Here is an 8,175-nt window from a genome sequence, read left to right on the forward strand (position 1 = left end):
AGTCCAGCGTTTCTCATGATGTACTCTGCATAGAAGTTAAATAAACAGGGTGACAATATACAGCCTTGACGAACTCCTTTTCCTATTTGGAACCAGTCTGTTGTTCCATGTCCACTTCTAACTGTTGCTTCCTGATCTGCATACAAATTTCTCAAGAGGCAGATCAGGTGGTCTGGTATTCCCATCTCTTGAAGAATTTTCCACAGTTTATTGTGATCCACACAGTCAAAGGCTTTGGCATAGTCAATAAAGCAGAAATAGATGTTTTTCTGGAACTCTCTTGCTTTTTCCATGATCCAGCGGATGTTGGCAATTTGATCTCTGGTTCCTCTGCCTTTTCTAAAGCCAGCTTGAACATCAGGAAGTTCACGGTTCACATATTGCTGAAGCCTGGCTTGGATAATTTTGAGCATTACTTTACTAGCGTGTGAGATGAGTGCAATTGTGTGGTAGTTTGAGCATTCTTTGGCATTGCCTTTCTTTGGGATTGGAATGAAAACTGACTTTTTCCACTCAGTCATGTCCAACTCTTTGCAACCCCATGAACTGTAGATCACAAAACTCCTCTGTCCATGGAATTCTCCAGACAAGAATACTGGTGTGGGTAGCCATTCCCTTCTCCAGGGGATCTTCCCAACCCAGGGGTCAAACCCAGGTCTCCTGCATTGCAGGCAGATTCTTTACTATCTGAGCCACCAGCCAAGTGTCAGTTCAGTCAGTTCAGTTCAGTCGCTCAGTCGTGTCCGACTCTTTGCAACCCCATGAACTGCAGCAATCCAGGCTTGTCTATCACCAACTTCCTGAGCTTGCTCAAACTCATGTCCATTGAGTCAGTGATGCCATCCAACCATCTCATCCTCTGTCATTCCCTTCTCCTCCTGCCTTCAATCTTTCCCAGCATCAGGGTACATACTAGGAGTAGAAAATGGCAACCCTCTCCAGTGGGGGCGGTGGGGGGAGTTGCCATTTCCTACTCCAATGTCATATTCTGCCACAATGCTCTGTATTAGCTCTAATATCTGTCCTTTAATTTTCTTAGATATCTTAACTAACTTAAAAAATTGAAATCCATGTTCATGAATGTTATGGCCTCATAAAAAAGTTAGCTATTTTTCTAATTTTTTAATATTTTGGAACAGTTTGTAAAAGATGGCAATTGTCTATTCTTTGAAAATTTGTAGAATTTTCCTTAAAACCATGTTGGGTATAATGAGAGCCTTATGGTTTGATCTTAAACTGTTTTTGTTCTTCTCCTCTGGCTTCTACTTCCTGATCCAATTTTGATAATTGCAACAAAATCTTTTTTTTTTTTTCCCCAGCTTTGTCTAGGTGTCCAGATTTACTGGCCAAAATGTTATTCTTTTATAATTTTTAAAACTTCTTGTCTCTATAGGTCTAGTCCCTTTTTCTTGCTTATTATTTACCAGCACATCTTTAATTTTTCTTAATTAACAATTGCCATATGTTTTTCAATATTCTTGGTAATTTCAAAAACATCTTGTTCTTTAAAAATCTATCTAAAATATAATAAAATTATAATTTTTATTTCACTTATTTTTTTCTTCATTAAGCATTAACTTCTTATTTTGCTTTTAGTTTTAATTTTCCTGACTCTTTGGTTGGAAAAGCTTAGCTCACTCATTTTCCATCCTCCTTATCTTTAAAAAAAAAAAAAAAAGGCATAATGTTATGAATTTTTAGAACTTCTTGGACTAAATCAGAGAAATTTTGATATGTAATCTTAATGTTAATATCAAAATAGTTTATAATTTTCACTTGTTTCCTACTATGTCCAAGAGTAATTACAAGTCTCATTTTTAACTATATAGTTTTTGTGGTATCTTTCTATTTTTAATCTGCAATTATATTTCACTGTATCTATTATAAATGGCAAACAGAATACACAACTTTTTTGGATTGATGAACACATTTGATTAACACATGATTAATGTTTATATGTGTTCTATGTATGTTTATAAAGATCATATAATCATCTACATTGGAAGCAACCCTTTTTATTTTGCTGGTCAGCTCCTCTTTTCTTGCATAATTTTTTTGTCTACAGTAATTGCTAATTTCTGGAAAAGGTTGTTGAAGTCTCCCACTATAACTGTGGATTTCTTAATTCCTCTTTTGTTTTTCTATCAGCTTTTTATCTATATATTTTGAATTTATGCTCTTCAATACATACTTACCATTAATTTTTAGTACAATTGTCTCAGCACCATTTGTTGAAAAGACTATTCTTTCCTCCACTAAATTGTCTTAGCACCCTCATCTAAAACCAACTGACCATAAATCTGTGAGTTTACTTCTGGACTGTGAATTCTATTCCACTAATCTGTTCCATAAAATCGATTCCATCATCTATCCTTATAGCACTATTACACTGTCATATCCCTATAGATTTGTAGTATGCTTTGAAATTGGGAAACATGACTTCTCCAATTTTGTTCTTCTTTTTCAAGATTGTTTTGCTATTTTGGTCTCCTTGTGTTTTCATACAAATTTTAGATCAAACTGGTTAGATACTGACCAAAAGGAAAAAAAAGGCAGTTGTGATTTTGCTTTGGATCTATAGGTCAACTTCAGTATTGCCATCATTGTGAGTTATCCAATCCATGAATATGGGGTGTCTCCATTTCTTTAGGTTTTTCTTAATTTATTTCAATGATATTTGTAGATTCTGGTGTTTAAGTCTTATACTTCTTTCATTAAATTAGTTCTTGAGTATTTTATTCTTCTCGATGTTACTGTAAATGAAATTGTTTTCTTAATTTCTTTTTCTTATCATTAATGGTTAGTGTAAAAAATACAATTGATTTTTGTGTTTTAATCTTACATTCTGCTACCTTACTGACCTTACTTATTAGTGCTAATAGTTTGGATAGCTTTACTTCTTCCCTTCTGGTATGGGTGCCTAATATTTCTTTTTCTTGTCTAATTTCCCTAGCTAGAACCTTTAGCATAATGTTCAATAGAGGTGGTGAAAGCAGACATCTTTGTCTTTTTCCTTACCTTGAGATCATTCGGTTTTTCACCATCAAGTGTGATTTTGCCATTTTTCTTTGTGTAGATGCCCTTAATCAAGTTGAGGAAATTCTCCTTTGTTTTTAGTTTGTTGAGTGTTTTATCATGAAAAGGTGTTGGATGTTGTCAAATATTCTGTGTCTTGATGAAAAGATAGGTAGATAGATAAATCCAAAAGGAGCAAATACAACAGTTGATTTATATGTTTTCAAGTTATACATAATGGTATCATATATTAGTATCATTTTGAGCTTACTAACAACACTAGTTTTTAAAATTTATACTTGCTGCTTTGCTTTTTTCTTATTGCTATGTAGCAGTACATTATTAAGTGTGTACATGTAAAATACATACATATATTTCATTGTTTATTTTCTCATTTGCCTATTGATTATTTCTATTTCTGTGTGTTTTATGTAACCTCACTAAATGGTAATCAAAATGGTTATACAATTTGAGGCTTAAAAGTCCAAAAGCATTTCCCATTGTCTTCCTGCTCCGCTGTCACCTATGGCCACATAGATATCAGTCTTTTTTCCTCCTGCTTTGCAGTTATCTGGTGTTTTCTATATATACTTAAGGGATTTAGTCTCCTCCTGAGTGTTCTGGAGTTTATCTGTGGTCAATATTTTCTTTTTTTTTTCTTTTGCAGATTTTTTATTTTATTTTTAAACTTCACATAATTGTATTAGTTTTGCCAAATATCAAAATGAATCCGCCATATTTTCATTTATTCTTCTTGAAACTCAATGAGCACTTTCAGTGTTGGAATCATTTTCTCAGATATGGGAAATTTTCTTCTGTAATTGCTTTGAGAATTGCTCCCCCACCCACCCACCTCACTTACTCTCTTTTCTCTTCCTGGAATTGAATTAGATACATTTGAAACTTCCAAAACTATCCTCCTTATCTCTTCCTTATTCTTTCCTTTTTTTCCCCATTTCTCTGTGATTTTTCTTTTTTATGTGTGTGTTACACTTTTGGAAAACTTCTTAGCTGAATTTTACAGCTCTTTAAGTGCCTTTCTTCTGCCATTTATTCAATATTCAGCAAATATTTGTTGAGCATCAAGTACGTGCTGGGTACTAGGTATGGGGATACAGCAGTGAGCAAATAAAGTGATGGCTTTCAAGAGCCTAATTTCTGTTGATGGGAGCAGAAAAACAAACAAATATACATCAAGCAGTAGAAAGTGCTATGAAGGAAAATGGTGAAGAGAAAGGATGATGAGAAGTGAAACAGAAAAGATGGTCAAGGAAGTTCTCTTGGTTGAGGTGACCTCTGAGAAGATAACTAAAAGTTCATATAATTCTGTACAATTATCTTCAAAAAGGATTTCTCAGGACAGAAGGGCCTCTGCTAACCCCTAACATTCAAGTCTGACAGATATCTTTTACTAAACTTCACTCTTAGACACTGTGTAAAATGAATTGCTTGTTCTAATCTGAAATGATCCCACCTTGTCATTGGGAAAGCTGAGAAGGGCTAGGCTGGACTGGTCTCACCAGGGCATTACAGAGAGGCCAAGACAGTGATGGGTGAGTTTCTACTGAGTTGGGAGCTAAGGTAGTATCCTCTCCTAAGACAACAGAAGGTGCTGCCATCAGAGGGAAGAACAAAAAATGTCAAAGCACTGGAGTCCTGAACAGTGAGTACAGAGTCAGAATGAGGAGAGGTAGAGGGCAGACACTAATGCTAACAAGGTCTGGGGCCGCTGGTGAGGAGGACAAGCCCAAACATAGTGATATTAATTTAGGAATCCAGTTCAAACATTTATAAAATCCCTTAGCACTTGTGGTTTTCTTCTGTGGGCTGGTTGCATTGTGGTTAGTTGAGGGTGAGGGAAATGCTGGTTAGAAGCCTGGCTTAATGGTTCATGTATATGTTAAGTACATAGCAGATGCTATTTAATGTATATATAGCTCAATGTAAAGAGAATATTTAAAAGTCAATGCTGCTCTAATTGGCTGTTACATGTGTGTGTGTTTGTGTACATGTGCTCAGGCATGTCTGATTCTTTGTGACCCCATGGACAGTAGCCCACCAGACTGCTCTGTCCTTGGAATTCTCCAGGCAAGAATCCTGGAGTGGGTTGCCATTCCCTTCTTCAGGGGATCTTTCTGAGCCAGGGATCGAACCCAAGTCTCCTGCATTGCAGGCAGATTCTTCACTGTCTAGAAGGAGATGAAATCCTCTTGAGAAAGATCTGGTAAAGGAGAGTCAAGCAGCAAATGAGTGGTTAGACCAATAACTTTTAGTTCTCCATAAAACCCAAGATTGTACAAGAAAAGTTGAAACACAAAGTATGGACACATGAAAAGGAGAATTTATTATTCGGAATAGGCTTGACTAACCCGTGGCATCAAAAAATCCAGAAATCTCAGTGGCTTACCATATAAACTGGTATGATTGTCATTCACATGAAATCTCATGGGGAAGATGACTCTGCAGGGCATCCCTCCTCCATCTGGTACTCAGGGATGCAGGCTGCCTCTATCTTTCAATAAGGTGAACTCAGCATTTGGTTTCCACGGTCCCTGTGTCAGGGGAAGAGTAGGCTAAATGTTCAGATGTAAGATTTCTAAGATCAGCTTTGGGAATGGATTACAACTTTTATGCTCACACCCCACTGGTGAGAACCAGGCACAGAGTTTAACTGGAAGAGGGGCTATTAAGGTAGGTAACCTACATGCTCAGGAAGAGAAAGATTAAATGGAATTTAGTGAACAAGTAAAGATTAAATGGAATTTAGTGAACAAGTATCACTGTCTTTTCTACAGAGATTGAATTTCATTGTAACATAGGAAAAGCCTATAAGAATAAGTTTTCAATTACTCCATGCATTAAAATATTAATAATGGTTCTCTATGTCCCAGGTGAAAGTTTTGTTACATCAACTTCGAAAAAAAGGAAAGGCTTGACCACCTGGAATGTTTCACTCCATTAACACCTGGACTACAGATACCTTGGGAGCAATTAAAGCAGAGAAAGCTCTCTTTTAAATGATTTTTTTCCCCCAGTTCATTTGGAAAACACTTTGGGTCCCTTGGGAGACAGCAAAGATAAAAATCTACTCAGGAAATTCCTCCTGCTAGGCACATTTTAGGCCTTTTTTCCAGGGTCAGGGAAAGGCATGGTGTGTCTACAGTCATCAGCCAGGTCACTGGGTCAGAGATGGGACAGGAATTGGTCTGTGGCTGCTGGCACTGTTCCTCTGCACACATGAGGTCAAGAGATCTTCCCAGTAGACAATGGGCCCCTTGCAGGTATGCTTGGGGTTGGGGTAAGGGAAGGATGGCTAAAGAGGGTCAAGCAATTTGACTAAATCTCCTAACCCAGAATTCTCCTTGAAGCCAAATCGACAAAACAGATGTGGTTCCCCCATTAGCCTTTATCTGGTGTAATTACCCACTAATGTGCCTTTCAGGGATTTAGAGGCACATTAGTCCCAAGTCTTGCAACAAACCCAAGTCCCAGGTTGCTGTGCTCCCAAGACACTAAGACTCAAATTTCCAAACTGCATGTGTTTTAAAGATGGGCTGAATAGACTTCAGTTGGAGAAAGCCTGCTGGTAGATTTGTACTCTATGAGTTTAAACAGATATCCTTCATTTCCAGAATCCAATCTGTTTTCATCCTGAGACCTTCACCAAATGGTGAAGATATAATGGAAAGAAAGATATAAATTTCAGAGACTTAATAGCGAAGAAACTTTCAGAAATCACCAAGCCTCTTGAAACTTCAGTTTCCTCATCCGTGCAATGAACTGATGAGGAAGCAGCTGAGCCGGAGGGTTGTTTAGAGAACTGAGAAAACAACTTGCAGTAACTGCACCTCCTAGGTGCTTAGAAAATGTTCATTTCTCCTCACCCACCCCTTCTCCTATCTCTGACAAATGCTCTTTTTCTTATTTATATTAAAAAAAATTTTTTGAAGTATAGTTGATTAACAATGTTGCACCTGAATTAATTTCAGGTGTGCAACAAAGTTATTCTGTCATACATATGACATACATATTACTTTTCAGATTCTTTCCCCATTTAGGTTATTACACAATATTGATTATAGTCCCCTGTGCTATGGAGTAGGTCCTTGATGGTTATCCATCTATGTATAGTAGTGTCTGTATGTTCATCTCAAGACAAACGATCTCTTAATTATTGTCTGTGCTTACCTGGAGCTGGTTCTCACTTTCTTCCACAATCTGGGGGATCAACTCTGTAATATCAAACATCTGACCAAGAAGTGAAAATTTCATCAATCATAGCTCCAGCTCTCAGAGTTGAATTGTGCCTAAACTATCTGATTCTTATTAACACATGCTCATGTGTAAAAAAATTTTATTTCTCTCTTGATTTGGGTGTATATACCTCACACAGATTTTAATAGGTTGATATATTCATTTGTTCAGATTCTATGCCTGAAGCAATGTACCAGAGATTCCCCAAAGTAGATACTTTGGGGTAAGTTAAGAAAATTATCATGCTGAGGTCCCTGTGGGACCCTGGATATACATGACCAGAAGAGTTAATGATGCAGGAAATGGAGGATTCTACAGCCTCATAGGGACTCAAGCAGCTGTGACTAATACACTCCTATATAGTGGACACCAAACAAATACTATTATTAGGAAATCTTCAGTTTACTAGAATATTTAGGAAAGGAATTTTCTGATTAATTTCATCTCTGTTTAACTGCGAGTCAACTAGAAAAAAATCTTAACTTTTGTTTGACCTTTCTTGTTAAAAGTCTTCCTAAAATGTAAGCAGAAATCATTTCTAGACAGTGTTACAGGCTGACTCTCCTGAGAATACATTTTTCTCAGAGGAGAAAGGCAGCACAATGCAGTTGCCAGACCCGGAAGCTACTCATGTGCCTTTAGCTACATCACTTTGTCTCGCTGATCTTTGTTTCCACTAAGATATATTCAATTGTCTATAATGTAATAGTCAGGCAGAAGAATTCAACAAAAACAGAGCAAAACACATGAATGTCTTTGACAGCTGTGGCTCTAGAGGTAAAGGACCCACCTGCCAATGCAGGAGACATAAGGGACATGGGTTAGATCCCTGGGTGGGGAAGATCTCCTAGATGGGGAAATGGCAACCCACTCCAGTATTCTTGCCTGGAGAATCCCCATGGACAG

At 37.1% G+C, this 8,175-nt stretch overlaps 1 long non-coding RNA gene across 1 annotated transcript; it reads right to left on the reverse strand.

The window, feature by feature from the left end:
* Positions 1-4,547: 4,547 nt before the first annotated feature.
* On the reverse strand, positions 4,548-6,694 carry LOC129626242 (uncharacterized). The gene is made up of 3 exons (XR_008701857.1): positions 6,366-6,694; positions 5,423-5,567; positions 4,548-5,236 (listed from the first exon to the last, which is right to left on the reverse strand). It is a non-coding gene; the product is annotated as an uncharacterized LOC129626242 (long non-coding RNA).
* Between the last annotated feature and the right edge of the window lie 1,481 nt (positions 6,695-8,175).

Source organism: Bubalus kerabau, chromosome 13 (genome assembly GCF_029407905.1).
Source record: "Bubalus kerabau isolate K-KA32 ecotype Philippines breed swamp buffalo chromosome 13, PCC_UOA_SB_1v2, whole genome shotgun sequence".
NCBI classification, from domain to species: domain Eukaryota; kingdom Metazoa; phylum Chordata; class Mammalia; order Artiodactyla; family Bovidae; genus Bubalus; species Bubalus kerabau.